Source organism: Mobula hypostoma, chromosome 4 (genome assembly GCF_963921235.1).
Source record: "Mobula hypostoma chromosome 4, sMobHyp1.1, whole genome shotgun sequence".
Classification (NCBI taxonomy): Eukaryota; Metazoa; Chordata; class Chondrichthyes; order Myliobatiformes; family Myliobatidae; genus Mobula; species Mobula hypostoma.
Genome location: NC_086100.1, coordinates 100,154,453 through 100,176,500, shown reverse-complemented (window position 1 = coordinate 100,176,500; position 22,048 = coordinate 100,154,453). Strand labels below are relative to the sequence as shown.

Sequence of the window (22,048 nt, the reverse complement as noted above, 5' to 3'; positions counted from 1 at the left end):
CATTTAAGAACCTACTAGATGTAATTTTTAATTTGACAACTTTTTATAATCACAGCCACCACCCTGAGACCAGACATTGTCCTAGTGACTGAGTCTACTAAGCAAGTGGTGCTGCTGGAGCTGACAGTCCCATGGGAAGATAGCTTGGAAGAGGCCTTTGAAAGGAAGCTCTCCAAGTACGCAGGACTGGTCAGCAACTGTCAGCAGGCTGGATGGAGAGCGAGGCGCCTCCCAGTGGAGGGTGGTTGTAGGGGATTTGTAGCCCAGTCTTTAGTTAGAGCATTCAGCATTTTGGGCATCGAGGGAGAGAGGAAGAGGAGAGCCATCCGCAGTACCACCGATGCGGCAAAGAGGGCCTCAAGATGGCTGTGGCTCAAAAGAGGGGAGCCATGGAATCATAAGTAGCTAGCCATCTGGACACAAGCTGGGGTCTGATCAGCCCCGGCTGGGTCACCTGGAGGAGGTTGTATGATGTTGAAAGACCTGAAACACCCGATGATTCCAGGAACATCACTGAAGATGTGGCCAGAAGCATCAATAGATGTATGTACACAGCATAATGGTTCAATATCTAATATTTATGGTATGTTACGGGAGATGAGGAATGTTCCTTTAGACAAAATTAAGAATCTCTGGGAACAAGAATTACAGACATCAATATGTGAGGAAACTTGGAATGAAATTTTTAAACTGGTTGATACTTCATCGCTATGTGCTCACCATTCCTTCATACAATTTAAGGTGGTACATAGAATCCATATGACTAAAGATAAGCTATCTCGTTTTTATTTGGATATATCTCCCTGCTGTGACAGATGCAATAATGGAGAAGCTTCGTTAATTCATACGTTTTGGACTTGTTCATGTCTTGAAAAATATTGGAAGGAAGTTTTTCAAACTTTTTCTTTACTTTTCAAAGTCAATTTTAAGCCTAATCCTTGATGGCCCTATACGGTATTGTTGCTGGACAAGATATCAAGTTGAAGACATCAGATTTACATAATTTGGCATTTAGCTCTCTTATAGCTAGGAGGGCGCTTTTGTTTAAATGGAAAGATGTTTCTCCTCCTACTCATGCTCAATGGTTATGCGACGTTATGTCACGCTTAGATTTAGAGAAGATTCGTTGTTCAATTTCTGAATCTCGTCAAGACCTTCAAACATTGTGGGGACCCTTTCTGAATTATTTGCAAAACTTTCAAAGCCCTCAATTCGTTGTTTAAATTTAGGTGATGGCTATTATTAACTTTTATTATACGAGAAGATATTTTACCTTTTTTTCTCCTTAATAAACAGCTTCGGTCTTGGGAGGGGTTAGATTTTTTTTGTAATAAATTATTATTAGTGAAAAGAAACTTGGCCTGTCCCCTAAAACCCTCTCTAATTTTTATAGATGCACCATAGAAAGCATTCTTCTAGGGTGCATCACAACTTGGTATGGAAGTTGTCCTGTCCAAGACCGTAAGAAGCTGTGGAAGATCGTGAACACGGCTCAGCACATCACACAAACCAATCTTCCGTTCTTGGACTTACTTTACACCGCACGCTGTCGGAGCAGTGCTGCCAGGATAATCAAGGATATGATCCACCCAGCCAACACAGTTTTCGTCCCTCTTCCCTCTGGGAGAAGGCTCAGGAGCTTGAAGATTCGTGTGGCCAGATTTGGGAACAGCTTCTTTCCAACTGTGATAAGACTGCTGAACGGATCCTGACCCGGATCTGGGCCGTACCCTCCAAATATCCGGACCTGCATCTTGGTTTTTTTGCACTACCTTACTTTCCATTTTTCTATTTTCTATTTATGATTTATAATTTAAATTTTTAATATTTACTATCGATTTGTAATCCAGGGAGCGGGAAGCGCAGAATCAAATATCGCTATGATGATTGTACTTTCTAGTATCAGTTGTTTGGCGACAATAAAGTATAAAGTATATTTCAATATAACCTTGACTAACCTACATGAATATGGGGTAATCAGATTGTTATTATGAAGAGATATAATGTAATTGGTAGTTTTTTTACGTTTATATATACTTTCTTGTACTCTGTATTCTTTTATGTAGAAACTAATAAAAAATATTGAAAGCCCCATTTCTGAGAAAAGATGTGCTAGTGTTGGAGAGGGTCCAGAAGAGATTTATGAGAATGAAAAGGTTAATGCATGAGGAACATTTAATGGCTCTCTGTCTGTACTCATTGGAGTTCAGAAAGTTGAAGGATGATGTCATTGAAAGGCCTGGATGGGGTGGATATATCCAGTAGTGGGAGAATCTAGGATGAGAGACCACAGGCTCAGACTAAAAGGACATCCCTTTAGAAAGAAATCAAGAATTTCTTTAGTCAGAGGGTGATGAATCTGTCAAATTCAATGCCACAGACATCTCTGGAGTCCAAGTCATTGAGTATACAGTATTTAAAACAGAAATGGATAGGTATTTTTTATTAGTAAGGATATTAACGGTTATGGGGAGAAGGTAGGATAATGACTTTGAGAAGGAATAATAAATCAGCCATGGTGGAATGACAGAGCAGACTTAATGGGCCGAATAGCCGAATTCATTCCTATGCCTTTTGGAATCTTGTTGGAGCTGAGGTGTGGCTTTCTTTTCCAAGTGACATTTATTCATTCGCATACAAATTTACTGTACTTCATCCTGGTAAGGCTGTGAAATGTTTCCTAACACACAACCAAGAGTAAGCCATCAGTGTTTGTCCACACTGTTGTCAGTTCAGGCTGCCCGGTGGGAGTAATACGACTGAAGCAGGTGTCCGGTTAGGACAGGACACGACACGACGCCGCTTTTCAGTGAAGAGGGTGCTGCTGGCGCGCCCCGCTCTCCTCCGCTGTGTGGTGCTATGGAGCAGCCGATTTGCGTTCGGGGCATGGGGGCGGCTGGCGGAGAGTAACCGGGACATCAGAGGAAAGGTATTCCCTCGGATATTGCGGCTGCTGGAGGAGCCGTGATTGCGTTGGGACTGCTGAGAAAGGCATGGGGAGGGTTGCTCATCTGTTCCCGCGAGGGTGGCCTGTTGGCCTTTCGATTGTTGCACCTCCGGAGCAGCTGCTGCTCCAGTGGAAGTGGGGGTGTTTTCAGGCCTCGAGCTGCAGCAATTCGTGGGTTTGTTTTAAAGCAAACATTTCCTTTCTATCCCCGCCAGTAGCCCACCCCCCACCACACAAAAAAAGAAAGAGCATTTAATTTTGTTTTTGATACACTTGTTTGCTGAATTTTAAACTTTGCACTGGCTGTGGGCCGCTCTCCTTGGTTGTGTCCGAGCCAGTCAGGCTCCACTGTGGCTTGGGCATTTCTCAAATTTAACCTGGGCAGAGTATTGGGCCTGAGCCTCTATCGAGGAGAGCGAAGTATCAGATAAAATGTACATCTTTTTCTAAAAATAATGTGCGGAATTGATTTATTATGTGTCTAAGATTAATTTCAACATATCAAGAGGTTCAGATTTCTTAAATTTAAAGAACAACTTAACAAAAATATTATTTTGATTATGGACTGAATTATTGGACGGTGCAAATTCTTTATACGATAGAAATTCTGAATTCAGAATGCTCCGGTTAAAACCTGAACTACACACTAATTTATTGAGGCAATTACACGGGGCCTCCTTAAATCAGTACAGTTAAACATTGCTGACGTATTGGAATTTATCCTAGAGACACTGCCCAAAAATACTGAACTATGAAATTAAGATATATAGCATTTTAAAAAGATTTTTCTACTGCGAGTTTTGTATGGTTTAACTCTTGTTGTGCTTTTATTCGCTTTATATGGTTACTTGTCTTGATCTTCTCACTATGATTTACTAAACTGAGTTAAAACTTTTTTTCATTTTATTTATAATCCGTCTATTTTTCTTTAGAATTCTTAAATTGATTTTATGTAATCAAGCGTAAGAATTACAGGATTGCAATTGCTATTATCACATATGAAGTACTCCTTTCACTGATGAATGTTAATGAAAAGGATGAAAATAAGAAATAGAGTTGGAGAAATCAAAATGTAAATGTTGACAAATTTCATGATATTCTGCATCCAAAAGTTTGAAAAGTGGTTCTGTAGAGTTAGTGGATGAATTATTCAGCATTTGGAAAATTGTTAGCAGTTCTTAGAAATTTAGAAATATAATTGTGTCCTTCAAGAAAGTTCGGAGAAATATCACCCTTGCACCAGGTGGTCAGAAGATCTGTATCTGTTACAGGAATACAATAAAATAAGAGCAGGCATAGTTCCCAAACCCTGCCCTGCCTTTGAATACAACCATAGCAGATCTATACCTACGTTGTCTGCATGTTCCAATTGCTTGGTCTTTCAGGAATTTATCTATATGCACCTTAAATATTTTTGATGCTTTAGTCCCCACCATCCTCTGAGATAGAGAATTCCAGATATTTTCCACTTCCTTGGAGAAGAAATGTCTACATACCTCAGTTCTAAGTGACTGGACCCTTATAGGTATGTCCCTTTGTTTGAGGTTCTCTTAGTAGCGAAAATATTTCAACATCTACCCTGTGAGCAACCCCAAAGTTTTGTATATTTCAATAAGGTCACGGTGAGCTTATTTCTAAATACAAGAAATAGAAACACTCTATTTAGATTTATTAATAGAGCAGTGTTATTATCTTTGCAATTAGCCTGCTGAGTGCCCTTTGGACTTCCTCCAGTCCACTGTATTATTTTGTAAATAAGGAGACTTGAGTTGGAGCCTCACCAATACCCTATAGATATTTTTGTATTTAGAAATACAGCACGGAACTGGCCCTTTGAGCTGTGCTGCCCAGCAGCCCTTGATTTAACCCTAACCTAATCACGGGACAATTTACAGTGATCAATTACCCTACTAACCTGTATGTCTTTGAACTGCGAGAGGAAACCAAGGACCTGGAGAAAGCCCACACATTCCGTGGGGAGGACGGACAAACTCCTTATAGAGGATGCAGGGATCGAACTCTGGACTATGATGCCACGAGCTGTAATAGCATTGTGCTAACTGCTACACTACCATGGTGCTGTCCCTATTCTTACCAACCACCAGTACCTACCAACTCCTTTGCAGTAAATGCCAAAGCATTGACATATTGCATTTGGTGCTTCGGCACGACCGAGAGCAGACAAGGTGACCACTTTGCTGAGCACCAGTGCTTTGTCTGCAAACGGACAATCTTTCTTGAGCTCCTGGTGACAAGCTGTTTGAACACTCCTCCCTGTGACTATGCTGAGTCGTCTGTCCTCAGCTTCTTTCACTGCCAGGATGAGGCCTAACACAAACTAGAGGAATAGCATATTTTGCCTCGGCATTGTTCCCTCTAAGTGCAATAGCATGGCCGCACAGTAACTGAAATGTTCTTGTGCACGTAGCCTTTGTTGCCGCACTGCTGGAATTTTCTTTTATATGATGTTAATATACAGTACTGCGCAGTTATCAGGCTGCGTTTTAAAAATAAATAAATAAATAATAACAACGACAACAATTCCTGCTCAGGTCAATGGCTGGTCCACGCAGCTGCTATGTACAGGTTTCCCCCGCCATCCAAAGGTAGAGCGTTCTTATGAAACGGTTCGTAAGCTGAAATGTCGTAAAGCGAAGAAGCAATTACCATTTATTTATATGGGAAAAATTTGTGAGAGTTCGCAGACCCAAAAATCACCTACCAAATCATGCTAAATAACACACAAAACCTAAAGTAACAGTAACATATAGTAAAAGCAGGAATGATATGATAAATACACAGCCTATATAAAGTAGAAATACTTTTCTACAATCATTACTGCACTGTTCTCCGAAGCGAAAATCTCACGCAAGCGCTGTTGGCAAAAACACGGCGCAAGCGCTCTCCAGTAACCTTTAAGCTATGAAGCTGCTGAATCATACCAAATAACACGTGAAAATACACAGCCTATATAAAGTAGAAATAATGTATATACTGTGTAGTATCACTTACTGGAATTGGTTCAGCGCCAAGCACACTGATGGTGTGTTAGGCTGAGTCGTTACAGGTTTGGGTGGTGCAGTGGCCCCCACCCTCCAGGCCGCCGACTGATACATTGCCGCGAAGTGTGCAGGGGTACAGCGGTAGCCGGGAGGCACACAGCACATCTTTAAGAGAAAAGCCGAAATAAACATGCTAATTAATTAGGTGCCGCCCGGCACGTAATTGTCGGCCCAGATCAGTGCCGATTTCCGATTGCGTCGTCTCTGATCTGGGCCGACATTTACGTGTCGGGCAGCACCTAATTAATTAGCTTGTTTATTTCGGCTTTTTTCTTAAAGACGTGCTGTGTGCCTCCCGGCTACTGCTGCATTCTCCGCGAATCAGTACAGTATCTGTCCGTGGCCTGGGTGTTGGGGTGGTGGGACACTGGGGTGTCATCTCGTCGTCTGTTTCCATTAGAGCAGGCAGCTCATCTTCTCCTATGACTGCCCGCCTCGATGTCGAAGGTTGAGGTTCATCGTCTGCTGTGGCTGATGCGGAAGGCTTGCTTGACTGCTGAGCCTCGCGCATTTTTCTATCATACAGTTATTTAATAAGGACTCAAACCATCCTGCAAATATCCCCTAAACCTAAGTACCCTTTCAAAATTAAAGTTGTACTTTATCATTGCCGCGAAAATCTCACGCAGTTGCTTCACGTTCAGTTCCTGGACGACTTCACTTTCAGTCCATTCGCTACTGCATTCAGTTTCAATTGTTATCCTTTCCTCTTCCAATTTCATCAGCTCTTCGTCTATCAGTTCTTGGTCATGGGATGCCAAAACCTCTTCAACATCATGTTCGTCAGCTTCCACAAGCCAGACTCACTTAGTCCTTACTTCGTTCACCACGATCGAAACGTTTTACGCTAAGTGTAACACCCTTACGAGCTCGTTTAGGCTTTTCCAACACCTTAGAACTCATCTTGCAAACGGCTGCTCACAGGCACGTGTTTAAGCAATGCCGGCTAGAATACCATTCTAAATCCGGAGAGAACGGCTGCTCGGGCGCGCGCGCTGCCTTTTATCGTGTGCTGCTTTTTCTTCGTAACAGTGATAACACCTTCTGAAAGTGAAAACAGGATACTAATGTAGGTCTTTCATAACAGTGAGGTTTCGTAAAGCGAACGTTCGAAAAGCAGGGGACACCTGTATACATATTAACATCATATATATAAATAAATGAGAGGGAACGTTGATAGGTGGTAAAGAAGGTATGTGGCATACTTGCTTCATCAGTCGGGGCACTGAGTATAAGAGTCAGGAAATCACTGCAGCTGTTTAAAACTTTGGTGAAAACACGTTACATTACATAGTCCCATTTTGGCAAGGATGTCATTTCTTTAGAGAGGCTCACCAGGATGCTACCTGGATTAGAGTATTAGCTATAAGAAGAGAGTGGACAAATGTTGGTTATTTTTCTCTTGAGCTTTGCAGGTTCAGGGGAGACCTAATAGAAATTTGTGTGTTGCAGAGGTAGATTGGGTCTTTTTCCTGGGGTGTGCTGGTATGGTGAGAGGAGGAGAGTGTAAAGATGTTTAAAAGGGTGTGTTTTTATTTACACAGAAACTGTGGGTGCCTGGATTGCACTGCCACGGATGGTGGTGGAAGCAAAGGCTTTTGTAGTCAGGAAAGAATAGATCCACTCATGGAGCCAGAGGAAGTGGGTAGGTTCCTAAATGAGTACTTCACATTTGTATCCACCGTGCAGAAGGAGATAGATAATGGTCAAATTGGGGAGGAACATGTTGATATTCTGCAGCTCCTTATTTGTTATTAAGGAGTTGTTGTTGGGTGTCTTTGAAAAACATTAAGATGGATAACTCCCCAGGGCCTGATGGAAACTATCCCAGGATACTGATGGAGGCAAGGGTAGATCACTGGGGCTTTGAATGAGATCCTTGTATTCTCTTTATCCACAGACAAGATCTCAGAGGACTGGACAATGCTTAGAAACAAGAGAAAATCTGCAACACACACAAAATGCTGGAGGGACTCAGCAGGCCAGGCAGCATCTAGGAAAAGAGTACAGTGGACGTCCCGGGCTGAGACCCTTCAGCAGGACTGGAGAAAAAAAGCTAGGGAGTAGATTTAAAAGGTCTGGAGAAGGGAGAGAGAAACACAAGGTGATAGGTGAAACCGGAAGGAGGGAAGAGCTGGGAAGAAAAAGTGGAATCTCCCAGTGGCCATCCATTTTAATTCCACTTCCCATTCCCATTTGGATGTGTCTATCCATGGTCTCCTCTACTGTTGTGATGAAGCCACACTCAAGTTGGAGGAACAGTACCTTATATTCCATTTGGGTAGCCTCCAACCTGATGGCATGAACATCAATTTCTTAAACTTCTGGTAATGCTCCCCCCCCTTCATCATTTCCCATCCCCTTTTTCCTCTCTCACCTTATCTCCATGCCCACCCATTGCCTCCCTCTGGTGCTCCTCCCCCCTTTTCTTTCTTCCATGCACTCACCAATCAACTTCCCAGCTCTTTTCTTCATCCTTCCCCCTCCAGGTTTCACCTATCACCTTGTGTTTCTCTCTCCCCTACCCCCACCTTTTAAATCTACTCCCTAGCTTTTTTTTTCCAGTCCTGCTAAAGGGTTTTGGCCTGAAACATCAACTGTACTCTTTTCCATAGATGCTGCCTGGCCTGCTCAGTTCCTCCAGCATTTTGTGTGTGTGTTGGAGAATCCTTAGTGTTGTTCCTGTCATTAAGACAGGAATCAGATATAATCAAGAAAATTAAGCCTGTGAGCCTTGCAACAATGGTAGGGAAATTATTGGAAAATATTCTGAGGCACAGGACTTACTCACATTTGGAAAAGCTTTGTCAGCATTGATTTTATGCGGCACAGGTAATTTCTTTTGAACTTGCTTGAGTTTTATGAGGAGATAATGAAGACAATTGATGAGGATAGAACAGTTGATGTTGTCCACATGGACTTTACTAAAGCATTTGACAAGGTCCTCATGGTAGGCACACGTATTGATTTGGATGAAAATGTAGTTAGTCTGATAAAGAAGGTTGTCAAAAGTTACAGCAGGATATAGACCAGCTAGGATTATGGACAGAGAAATGGCACTTGGAGTTTAATATGGGCAAATGTGAGGTGCATTTTGGGAGTAAAAATACAGTGGTGATTGTTGTGCAGCGGTATAGCTCCCTGAAGTTGGCAACAGGATGAATAGGCTATTAAAGAAGGCATGTGGTTTGCTTGCTTTATTGGTCAGGGGTTTCATTATAAAAATTGGAAATCATATTCAGCTGTGTAAAATTTAGTATTCAAAGTACACTTATTATCAAAATATTTATACTTTATAGAACCTTGAGATTTGTCTCCTTACAGGTAGAAACCCATTGAAACAAAGAAAACTGACAAACACCCAGTGTGCAGAGAGAAATAAAACAAATGGTACAATCAATAAAAGTAAGCAAATAGCATTCAAATCTGAAGTTCACAAAGCTAGGCATCACTGCATCCGATTCAGAAGTCCATTAGTTGCAGGTCACAGCCTCAGTTCAGTGCGGAGATGAGTAAACCTCACGGAACAGCAAGCTGAACCAGCCCGTCCCTCTCCTCCGGCCACAATATCTTGACGCACATTTGGATTATTGTGTGCAGTTCTCATTACCATACCATAAAAAGGATTTGGAAGTTTCCCTGGATTGGAGTGTATTGGCTATACAAAAGAGGTTGGACAAACTTGGATTTTGTTTTCTGGTATGTCAGAGGTCAATACAATCATGACAGTAATAGATCAAGTAGATCCTTGGAGGCTTTTTCCCAAGATAAAACTGACAAATACTAGAGAACAAAACAAAATCTGCAGATGCTGGAAGTCCAAGCAGCATGCATAAAAATGCTGGAGGAACTCAGCAGGCTAGGCAGCATCTATGAAAAAGAGTATAGTCGACGTTTTAGTCCGATACGTCGACTGTACTCTTTTTCAGAGATCCTGCCTGGCCTGAATTCTAGAGAGCAGGAGTTTAAGTTGAGATGAGATGAAGAAAGTTTTTTTGCACAGTGTTGTAGGTGCCCGAAATGTGCTGGAACCAGAAACAATAGCACTGTTTAAGAGCCGTTTATATTGACACGTGAGCGTATCCCATTTAGGGATACAGACCATCTGCAGGCAGATATAAACAGTTAGATTGGCATCATGTTCAGCACAGACATGGTGGTCCAAGGGGTATGTACTCATTTCTGCTTTGTGCTGTGCTAACTTAATAACTTTCACTTGTCAAGTTGTTCATTCGTTTGCTGTCGGACCTACTGTGGTTTCAGGATTTATGATCTATGTTAATAAGATGGATGAAAGGACTCTGTACTGTATCTGTGTTTCTTTTCATTATGAAGCTATGAGGAAAAGTGGTAGCATCTGGAGGTGAGTTGATAAGACTGTGAGAGGATATAATTTAGGATTAGTGTAAATGGATGGCTTATGGTCAACATGGACTTAGTGGGCCAAAAGGCCCGCTTCCATCGGAGAATAGAGCGAAGTGATCATATGTTCAATCCATAGAGATGAGGAGTAATTTCTTTAGATAGAGGGTGGTAAACCTATGGAATTCATTGCCACACATTGGGGAAGCCAAGTCATTGGGTTTATTTAAAGTGGAGGTTATGGGGAGAAGGCAGGAGAATAGGGTGAGATAATAAATCAGCCATGATGGAATGATGGAGCAAGGTTGATGGGCCAAATTGTCTAATTCTGCTCCGATGTCTTATGATCATTGTCTCATCTAGGTCAGCAGAATGTTCACCAGAATTGTATTCAGATCTTTAATGAGAGAATAGAAAGTCCGGCATGATGGATAGCTCCTGGGTTGCTGTGTGAAAATTTGTGCTGGAAGTTCAATAAGGATAGGGCTAGGCTATGGGATGGCTGCCACTTACCTGCATTATCCTCATGTTCCTTCGTACCTTAATATCGAAAAAAACTTTTTGCCTCTGTATCGTAACAGTAACTAAACCTCCACAGTTATCTTGTGAAGAGAAACTTGTGCCTTTATCACAATTTTAATCTGACTTGACATCTTTTTGTTCAGGTGACTTCAATACGCCTCAGACTCAGAGTTTGCTCGTGTCACAGCTGAATGCAGAAATACATGAGTACTTGAAGGATTCTTAATTGAAAGTGAGTTTGTAAGTAGCTGGCTTCATGTCTAATTATATCAGTATTTTACAGTTATAAAATATTTTACAGCTATTACAAATACTCCATTGTTTGAAAAGCATATGGAGAAGGCAAACACAAGATTGTACTTCTTCCCACAGATGCTGCCTGGCCTGATGTTCCACCAGCATTTTGTGTGTGTTGCTTGTATATTGAGAAGGATTGCTTTTATGTCACTTTTTGGATTTTGCAATATTTAGCTGTGCTTTCTTTAAGAAGTTACTTTTTTAATTTGATCAATAAGTAGTTGCGCCATATGGGTCAGGCACAGTTCCCAGCGAGAAGAAGAATAAAATTTTAAAATGAAAACTGCAAATGCTGGGGGTTTGAAACAAAACAAACAAATGCTAGGAAAAATCAGCATCAGAGAAAAGAGAAGCAGTCACATGTTGACTGCAATCCTTCATCAGAACTGGTAGAAAGAGAACAAGTTAGTTTTCAGTCGAAGAGACAATGGGAGAGTGAAATTTAGAACAAAGGAAATGTCTGTGATAAGGCCAGTTGCTTAATGAAGACAGTTACCTGCATATTAGTTGTTTGGTCTGTTTGGTGTGTTGTTAATGGCAAGGTTGGGACATGCCCAGCTGACCAGACGTACGAAGAGAAGTTTAAAAAAAAGCTGAGCCAGATAGAAAATAGAGAATACTACAAAAACACAGCAGGCAAATGCAATTCATGAATTCATTCTGAGAGGGCTAGGATATAAAAGCAAAGATGTACTGCTGAGGATTTTTTTTTTAGAAAGTATTGGTCAAACTGCATTTGAAATATTGTGAACAGTTTTGGGCTCCACATTAGAGGAAAGATGTACCCTGCCTGGAGAGGTTCACAGAAATATGCCCAGGAGCTTAACGTTTGAGGAGCATTTGGTGGCTGTGCGATTGTTCAGAAGGATGAGGGGAGATCTTATTGAAACTTATAAGACCATAAGACATAGGATCAGAATTAGGCTATTTGGCCCATCAAGTCTTCCCCACCATTCAATCCTGGCTGATCCTTTTTTCTCCGCCTCAGCCTCACTTCCCAGCCTTTTCCCCATAACCTTTGATGCCATGTCCGATCAACAACCTTTCAAGCCCTGCCTTAAATACCCACAGTGATTTGGCCTCTACAGCTCTCTGAGGTAATAAATTCCACAAGTTCACCACCCTCTGGCTAAAGAAATTTCTCTGCATCTCTATTTTAGTTAGGCTCCCCTCTATCCTGAGGCTGTGCCCTCTTGTCCTAGACTCCCTCACCATGGGAAACGTCCTTTCCACATCTACTCTGTCTAGGCCTTTCAATATTCGAAAGGTTTCAATGAGATCCCCCCCCTTCGCCCTTCTAAATTCCAGCGAGTACAGACCCAGAGCTATCAAATATTCCTGGTATGATAACTCTTTCATTCCCGGAATCACCCTTGTGAACCTCCACTGAACCCTCTCCAATGCCAGCACATCTTTTCTTAGATGAGAAGCCCAAACTGTTCACAGTAGTCAAGGTGAGGCCTTGTTAGTGCCTTATAAAGCCTCAGCATCACGTCCCTGCTCTTGTATTCTAGAACTCTTGAAATGAATGCTAACCTTGCATTTGCCTTCCTCACCACCGACTCTACCTGCTAATTAACTTTTAGGGTGTTCTGCACAAGAAGGTTGCATCTCAGATTTTTGGATTTTCTCCCCATTTAGAAAATATTCTGCACATTTATTTCGACTACCAAAATGCATGACCATACATTTTCCAACATTGCATTTAATTTGCCACTGTCTTGTCCATTCTCCTAATCTAAGTCTTTCTGCAGCCTGCCTGTTTCCCCAACACTACTTATCCTTCCACCAATCTTCATATCATCTGCAAACTTGGCAACAAAGCCATCTATTCCATCATCTAAATCATTGATATACAGCATGAAAAGAAGTGGTCCCAACACCGACCCTTGTGGAACACTACTGGACGTTTAAAGGCCTGGTTACAATACGAATATTAAAAACTAGGAGCAGGAGTCGGCCATCTGGTTCGTCGAGCCTGCTCTGCCATTCAAGAAAATCATGACTGATTTGGCCATGGACTCATCTCCGCCTACCTGCCTTTTCCCCAAAACCCTTAATTCCCCTGCTATGCAAAAGTCTATCCAGCCTTGTTTTAAATATATTTACGGAGGTAGCCTGCAATGCTTCATTGGGCAGAGAATTCCATAAATACACCACTCTTTGGGAAAAGCAGTTTCTCCTCATCGCCATCCTAAATCTACTGCCCAAACCTTGAAGCTCTGTATCCTTGTTCTAGTCTCACCTGCCAGCGGAAACAACTTTCCTGCCTCTACCTTATCTATCCTTTCATAATTGTATATGTTTCTATAAGATCTCCTCTCATTCTTCTGAATTCCAGCGAGTACAGTCCCAGACAACTTGATCTTTACTCACAGCCTAACCCCCGGATCTCTAGAATCTGAACCTCCTCTGCACCACCTCCAAAGCCAGTACATCCTTCCTCAAATAAGGAAACCAGAATTGCACGCAGTACTCCAGGTGTGGTCTCACCAGTACCCTGTATAGTTGCAGCATACCCTCCCTGCTCTTAAATTCAATCTCTTTAGCAGTGAAGGCCAGTATTCCATTTGCCTTCTTGATAGCCTGTTGCACCTGCAAACCAACCTTTTGTGATTCATGCATAAGCACTCCCAAGTCTCTCTGCACAGCAGCATAATCTGCTCTTTCATTTTTTTCCTTCCAAAGTGGATGACCTCACATTTACCAACATTGTACTCCATCTACTTGCTCACTCACTTAACCTATTGATATCTCTCTACAGATTCTCTGTACCTTCTACACAATTTGTTTTTTCACTCAATTTAGTATCATCAGCAAACTTAGTTACACTACACTTGGTCCCTCTTCCAGATAGTTAATGTATATTGTGGGCCCAGCACTGACCCCAAAGGCATACCACTCACCACTGATTGCCAACCAGAATAACACCCATGTGTCCCAACTCTCTGCTTTCTATTAGTTAACCAATCCTCTATCAGTGCTAATATATCACCCCCAACTCTGTGCATCCTTATCTTATGGATAAGTTTTTTATGCAGCACCTTATTGAATGCCTTCTGGAAATCCCAGTAAATAATGTCCATCTTTGCTCCTCTATCCACTGTGCTTGTTATATCCTCAAAGAACTCTAGTAAGTTTGTCAAATAGGACTTGCCTTTGCTGAATCCATGCTGTGTCTGCCTGCACTGCTTCAGTACCCCACTTGGAGTATTGTGCTCAGTTCTGGTCGCCTCACTACAGGAAGGATGTGGAAACCATAGAAAGGGTGCAGAGGTGATTTACAAGGATGTTGCCTGGATTGGGGAGCATGCCTTATGAGAATAGGTTGAGTAAACTCGGTCTTTTCTCCTTGGAGCGACGGAGGATGAGAGGTGACCTGATAGAGGTGTGTAAGATGATGAGAGGCATTGATCGTGTGGATAGTCAGAGGCTTTTTTCCCAGTTCTGAAGTGGCTAGCACAAGAGGGCACAGTTTTAAGGTGCTTGGAAGATATCAGGGATAAGTTTTTTATGCAGAGAGTGGTGAGTGTGTGGAATGGGCTGCCGGCGACAGTGATGGGGGTGGATACGATAGGGTCTTTTAAGAGACTCCTGGATAGGTACATGGAGCTTAGAAAAATAGGGGGCTTTGGGTAACCCTAGTTAATTTCTAAGGTAAGGACATGTCGGGCAGAGCTTTGTGCTGTAGGTTTTCTGTGTTTCCACTGTGCTGTGTATTTTGTGCTGGCCTTACTGGGATATGCTAAGTAGACTAGGCTGTGCACAGAGAATACCAAGACTGCAGCATTTGCAGTCTCTCTTGTGTCTATGAGCATACTGAATAACTCCAAGACTTTTTTGGCTTACTCCTGATTCTAATATGAATACTCTAAACATTCTCATATTTGAATCCTAACAAAATGTGAAATGATGCATTTTGGGAAGTTATATTGGGGCTGGACATGTAGAATTAATGACAAAGCATGAAGGAATGAAAGTGGCAACACAGCTAGAGAGGGTGGTAAAGAAGACACTTCCATTCATAAATCGTTGTATAGAATATGAAAGTTCGGACATTACATTGCAACTTCACACAAAGCTGTGAGCTGTACTTGGAGTGTTATGTTCTATGATGGTCGCCACTTGATAAGGCATTTGAGCCAAGGAGTGACATGACCAAGTTATGTGAAGTTAAGAGAGGAATAGATTGGATTTTTGGTAAGAATAGTTTTTCACATGATAGGACTAGTGAAAATTAGAGCATCCATTTAAAGTGAGAGAAAGGAATTCTAAAGGGGATCTGAGGGGTAAGATTTTTAACACAAAGTATTTAATATCTGGAATGTGCTGCTAGAAGAGGTGCTGAAATCAGATACAATTATTTTGTTAAGGAGGCATTTAGACAGGTACTTAAATAGGCAAGGCATTGAAGATTGCTAATCTGGTATGGGTAAATGGGATTAGTGTATTTGGGCAAAAGGGCCTCATTACTGTCCTGTACATCTCTGACTCTTTGAGTGAGGTATCACCCTGGTAAATAACCAGTGCCTTCAAAGAAGAATTTATCCCTGAGAAAAGCAATAGTACATCAGTTAATAGTTTGCTTTTTTCCAACCTAGAGCATTTAGTTATATGCATGATAAGTTACAGTGCAGCTATAATTCTGCCTTTAGGTTTTGCGTGTCTGTCTTTCCCTATCAACAAGCTGCAGTATGAGGTTTTTTTCATATATCATTACTCATCACAGACAATGTCACTGCAGTGCTCAGACAGGACAGACTGGAGGGCTCCTCTAATAAGGTTATATGAGTGGGACTGAGGAATGAGAAAGGGATGACCATGGTAATGAGATTATATTATAAACCTCCCAATAGTCAGTGGGATTTAGAGGAGCAAATTTGTCGTGAGATAGAAGACTGTTTCGAAAAAAGATCGTAATAGTAAGTGATTTATACTTTCTGCATATTGACTGGGGCTCCCATGCATTCAATGTTTTAGAAACAGATTTATCCCCTCCGAAAGCGGTTTTCTGATTGGACAATGAATCCACGTACACTGCCTCACAATTTTTATAATTAAGTAAATATAGTAATTAATAGTTTTTAAAGTTATGTATTGCAATGTACTGCTGCTGCAAAACAACAAATTTCACAACATATGCCAATGATATTAAATCTGATTCTGTTTCTGTGAAATGATGGGATAGAGTTCGACAAATGTGTTCTGTAAAGTTTCCTTAAAATATAGAGGCCCAAATTAGAGAGAATGCAATACTGGATCTCTTACTAGGTAACAACACTGGACAAGTAACAGAAGTTATGTTGGGGAACATTTTGGATCTAGTGATCATAATTCCTAAATAATTATGGAGAAGGCTAGATCAGGTCCTCGGGTTGATATTCTGAATTGCCAGTCCAATTTTGACTGGCAAGTGTGGACTGAGAATAGGTGCTTTTCTGGCAAAGGGATGCTTGGTGAATAAGAGGTCTTCAAGAGTGGAACTTTGAGAGTACAGAGTTGGTATGTTTCTGTTAGAATAAAAGTTCAAAGCTAACAGGTAGAGGAAACCTTGGTTTTCGAGGGTTATTAAGGCCGTAGTCAGGAAGAAGGAGGAGGTGCATGGCAGGTATAGGCAGCAAGGAGCAAACGAGGTGCTTGAGAATAACAAGAAATGCAAGATACACTTAAGAGGGAAATCAAGAGGGCTGAAAGCAGGCAAGGAGGAGAATCCCAAGGGCCTCCACAGATACAGAGCAAGCGGATAACAAGTGCTATATTGGTCCATTTGCAGTTCAGCCTGTTCATCAATGTATGGAGCTGAAAGATGTGGGAGATCTTAAATGGAAATTTTTGCAACAGTATCATACAGGAAATTGTCACATAGTCTGTAGAACTGAGGAAAAGTAGTAGTGAGATAATTGACTGGAGGGTAGCTAATGTTGTTCCATCAGAAACAAGAGAAAGTCTACAGATGCTGGAAATCCAAGCAACACACATAAAATGCTGGAGGAACCCAGCAGGCTAGGCAGCATCTATGGAAAAGCATACATTCGACATTTTGGGCTGAAACCCTTCATCAGGGCTGAAGAAAAAAAGAGCAGTCAGAGTAAGAAGGTGGGGAGAGGGCAGGAAGAAACACAAGGTGATGAGTGAAACCGGGAGGGGGAGGGGTGAAGTAAAGAGATGTGAAGTTGATTGGCGAAATAGATAAAGGGCTGGAGGATTTCTTATCTTATCCTTTTCTTATCTGTTTCTTTCTTCCATGATCTTCTATAGGAGAGGATAGAAGACCATGGAAGAAAGAAAAGGGAGAGGAGCACCAGGGGAAGGTGTTGGCAGGTAAACAGATAAGGTGAGAGAAGGAAATGGGAATGGGGAATGGTGAAGGGGACCTAGGAGGGGTGGGGTGGTTCATTGTCGGAAGTTTGAGAAATCTGTGTTCATGCCATCAGGTTGGAGGCTACCCAGATGGAATATAAGGTGTTGCTCTTCCAATCTGAGTGTGGACTCATTGTGACGGTAGAAGAGATCATGGATGGACATGGGAATGGGTAGTGGAAAATGGCTGGCCATTGGGAGATCCTGCTTTTTCTGGTAGAAAAGCAGTCTCCCAACTATGCTGGGTCTCACTAATATATAGGAGGCCACACCGGGAGCACTGGACACAGTAGATGACATCAACAGACTTGCAGGTGAAGTGTTGCCTCACCTGGAAGAACTGTTTGAGGACCTAAATGGTAGTGAGGGAGGTGGTGTAGGGGCAGGTGTAACATGTATTCTGCTTTAAAGGATAAATGCCAGGTGGGAGATCAGGAGGGATGAATGGACAAGTGAGTCGTGTAAAGAAACATAAAAACAAAGAAAATCTACAGCACAATACAGGCCCTTCAGCCCACAAAGTTGTGCCGAACATGTCCCTACCTTAGAAATTACTAGAGTTACCCATAGCCCTCTATTTTTCTAAGCTCCATGTGTACCGTGTAGGGAGAGATCCCTGCGCAAAACGTAAAGTTTGGGTGGTGGGGGGAGAGAAAGATTATGCTTGGTGCTGGGATCCCATTGGAGATGGCAGAAATTACAGAGAATTATGTGCTGGATGTAGAGGTCAATGAGGACAAGGGGAACCCTGGTGGGAATCTCCTTTAACCATATAAGAATTACAGCTCGGAAACAGGCCATCTTGGCCCTTCTAGTTCGTGCCCAACTCTTACTCTCACCTAGTCCCACCGACCTTCATTCAGCCCATAACCCTCCATTCCTTTCCTGTCCATGTATCTATCCAATTTAACTTTAAACGACAACATCGAACCTGCCTCAACCACTTCTGCTGGAAGCTCGTTCCACACAGCTACCACTCTCTGAGTAAAGAAGTTCCCCCTCATGTTACCCCTAAACTTTTGCCCTTTAACTCTCAACTCTTTCTTTGAAGAAGGAGGACACCTCCTTCATTCTGGAATGAAAAGCCTCATCGTGAGAGCAGATGTGACAGAGACAGAGGAATTGAGGAAGGGGAAGGTATTTTTACAAGTAACAGGGTGGGAAGAGGTATCGTCCAGGTAGCTGTGAGTGTCAGTGGTTATAATAGACATCAGTAGGTAAGCTGTCTCCAGAGACAGAGACAGAGAGGTCGAGAAAGGGGAGGGAGGTGTTGGAAATGGACCAGGTAAATTTGAGGGCAGGGTGGAAGTTGGAGGCAAAGTTGATGAAGTCGACTCCACATGGGTGCAGGAAGCAGCACCAATGCAGTGTTTGATGTCGCATTGGAAAAGTAGGGAGGGGAGTGACACCAGTGTAGGCTTGGAATATAGATTGTTCCATTTAGCCAATAAAAAAGGCGGTCATAGATGGGACCCATGCGATTGCTCGTGGCTGCGCTTCTTGTTTGAAGGAAGTGGGAGGAGGCAAAGGAGAAATTATTGAGAGTGAGAACAAGTTTTGCCAGATGGTGGTGGAGGGGATGTGGTCGGGCCTGGTGTCCAGAAAGAAACAAAGAGCTTTGAGGCCTTCCTGGTAGGTGATGGAGGTGTATAGGGACTGGACATCCATAGTGAAGACAGGATGCTTGGGCCAGGGAACTTGAAATCATCGAAAAGATCAAGAGCAGGTGAAGTGTCACAGATGTAGGTAGGAAGGGTCTGAACCAGGAGGATGAAACTCGATGCAGATATGAATTCAGTGGGACAAGAACAAGCAGGAACAGTGGGTCTACCTGGACAGGCAGGTTTGGATCTTGGGTAGTAGGTAGAAACGGAAGCTGTGGGGTGCAGGAACTATGAGATAGGTGGCAGTGTTGGGAGACCCCCCCCCCCCCAGAGCTAATAAGGTCAGTAGTGGTGTGGGAGACAATAGCCTGGTGCTTCTTAGTGGGATCCTGTTCGAGGTTAAATAAGAGGAGGTATCTGACAGTTGTTGCTGGGCCTCAGCAAGGTGGAGGTCAGTACACCAGACTGCTACAGCATCCCCTTTATCTACAGGTTTGATGGTGAGGTTACGATTAGTGCATAGAGAGTGGAGAACAGTGTGTTTGAAAGGAATGAGATTGGAATTGGAGAGTGGAGTGGTGAAGTCAAGACGGTTGATGTCCCGTCGTCATTTGGAATGAAAAGATACAGGGCATGCAGAAGACCAGGTGGGGTGTCCAGGAAGAGGAAAGGGTTGAAGGTGGGTGGAAGGGTCATCAGTGCGGGACGGAGAAGCCTTGCTAAAGAAGTAGGCACGGAGAAGGACTCAGCGAAAGAGCTCAGCATCATGGTGGGTCATGAACTCACTGAGTATGGACACAGGGGGACGAAGGTGAAGCCCTTACTGAAGACAGAACATTCTGCCTCAGAGAGGGGAACGTAGGAGGGTATGGTGAACACCCGGCACAGGTGAGAGCTGGGATCAGAGGGGGGAAGGGGGTTGGTAGTGTGAGGAGAGAGGAGGGTTGGGTGTTCAGTGAAGGTGGAGTGTTGTTCCATTGTTTCTGAAAGGTTCTTAAGAATTAGCAAAGAAGTTATAGGCCAGTGACATCGGTATTGGGTAAGTTGTTGGGAAGTATTGTTAAAATCAAATCTGAATAAAACTTGGGAGACCTGCTTCTTATAGTTACAATTGTTTATTGCGCACCCTCCTGCAGGAGTTTGAGATCCAGTTGTCGAAGGGAAGGCACCTAAGTACTGCCACCATCCGACAAGTGGGCCCACTTAGTCAGGTTACAGCCGTATATTTACTGGTAATGAGGCTGTCTTAGCTAACTGCTGAAGACAGAGTTTACTTCAGTTCAAAAATTCCTTTTCAGTCCCAATTATTCTTTTAGCCTTATAAAACTGCAGCATATCTTGCCAAATCCTTTGCTCAGTGCTCTGACAGATGAAGGCCAGTGTGCATGTACATATGCCTTCTTCACCACTTGAGAAGCTTCTTCCAGTAAACTATGTACTTGTACTCACAGGCCTGTCTATTCATGACACTCCCCAGGACCATACCATTCACTGTATTATTCCTACCTTAGATTTGATCTCCAAGATGCAACACCTCACATTTATCTGGATTGAAAGCCATATCCCAGCTCTCAGCCCACATATCTAGCTGGTCAAGATCCCGCTGTAATTTTTCATAACCTACTACATTGTCTTCAATATCAGCCATTTCAGTATCATCCGCAAACTTGCTAACCAACCTTTGTGGATTCACATCCAAGTCGTTTCTATCAGTTATATAAACCACAGAACATTACAGCAATTCAGCCCACAATGCTTTGCTGACCAAAGATCAATTAAACCCTTCCCTCTCACATAGCCCTCTACTTTTCTATCATCTGTGTGTAAGAGTCTCCTAATGCCTCTACCAGCACCCCTGGCAGTGCGTTCCATGCACCCATCACTCTTTGTGTAAATAAAACTTATCTCTGATAATCTCCTCTATACTTTCCTCCCATCACCTTAAAATGATGCCCCTTTATAATGGTCCTTTCTGCCCGGGCGGGGGGGTGCGGGTGGTGCGGTGTAAGTCCCTGGTTATCCATGTGATATACACCTCTGATCATCCTGTACATCTCTATAGTCTCCTCTCAATCTCCTTCACTCCCAAAAAGTCCTAACTCACTCAGCCTATCCTCATAAGACATGCACTCTAATCCAGCCAGCATTCTGGTAAATATCTGCAACCTCTTACATCCTTCTTGGATCGGCCTCTGCAGCCACCAGAAGATGTATCAATGGACAACTCCTTATGAGAACATCATACTCGACTTGAGTGATCCCTCCGATAATGAAGTGACTGGAACAGAACCCAATGTTCCAGGATTTTGCTGAGCTCCATTATTACCTTGCTGCTATGAACTACAAAGAAACTAGCAGTGAGCCCACCACTTGGTGCAGGCCCACAATCCAAGAAACAACCCTCGACCAGCATCCTCCGCTTCCTTCAACTGAGCCAATTGTGAATCCAGTCATCTTTTTTCCCCTGGGTCCCATTTGGCTAGTCTGGCTGTCATGTTGTTCAGCTTGGTGTCTTTGACTTCTGCACCGTATTCTTAGTATGTATGTTACCCAGAGAGGATATTTGCATGAAGTAAGTTGAAATGGGTATGTGAATAGTTGAGCATTCAGGTATGAATATTGTTCTGTCACTGCAGCCTGCAGATTCCTGGATGTATGAGTGCAGCTATCTTTCACCTGCATAATTGGATTGAAAATACAGAAGGTGTTTAAATGTGAGAATAATGGAGGCAAAGAAATATAGCAGGATATTTAGTGTTTCAGATTTTTAAAATTCTGATTATTGTTGGATCTGACTGTTTAGTTCTTAGATTATACTGTTTAATTGATATTTTCTTTGCTGTTTAGCAATTAATTGTCCGCTTGTATTTTATTTAATGACTTGTAACTGCCTA

General features: G+C 42.6%; 1 protein-coding gene across 11 annotated transcripts in view; it reads left to right on the top strand.

Annotated features, from left to right (window-relative positions):
- The first annotated feature begins 2,754 nt into the window (after positions 1–2,754).
- LOC134345516 (protein transport protein Sec24B-like) overlaps positions 2,755–22,048 on the top strand; it is a 239,669-nt gene continuing 220,375 nt past the window's right edge. For 5 of the 11 annotated variants that reach the window (XM_063046288.1, XM_063046287.1, XM_063046286.1 and 2 more), the window contains exons 1-3: positions 2,755–2,929; positions 11,037–11,125; positions 17,449–17,524. The gene's annotated coding sequence lies outside the window, so the exon portion shown is untranslated. Of the gene's footprint in view, positions 2,930–7,631; positions 7,655–11,036; positions 11,134–17,448; positions 17,525–22,048 lie in introns of those variants that run through there. The other 6 variants (XM_063046282.1, XM_063046280.1, XM_063046283.1 and 3 more) reach the window with 6 other exon arrangements.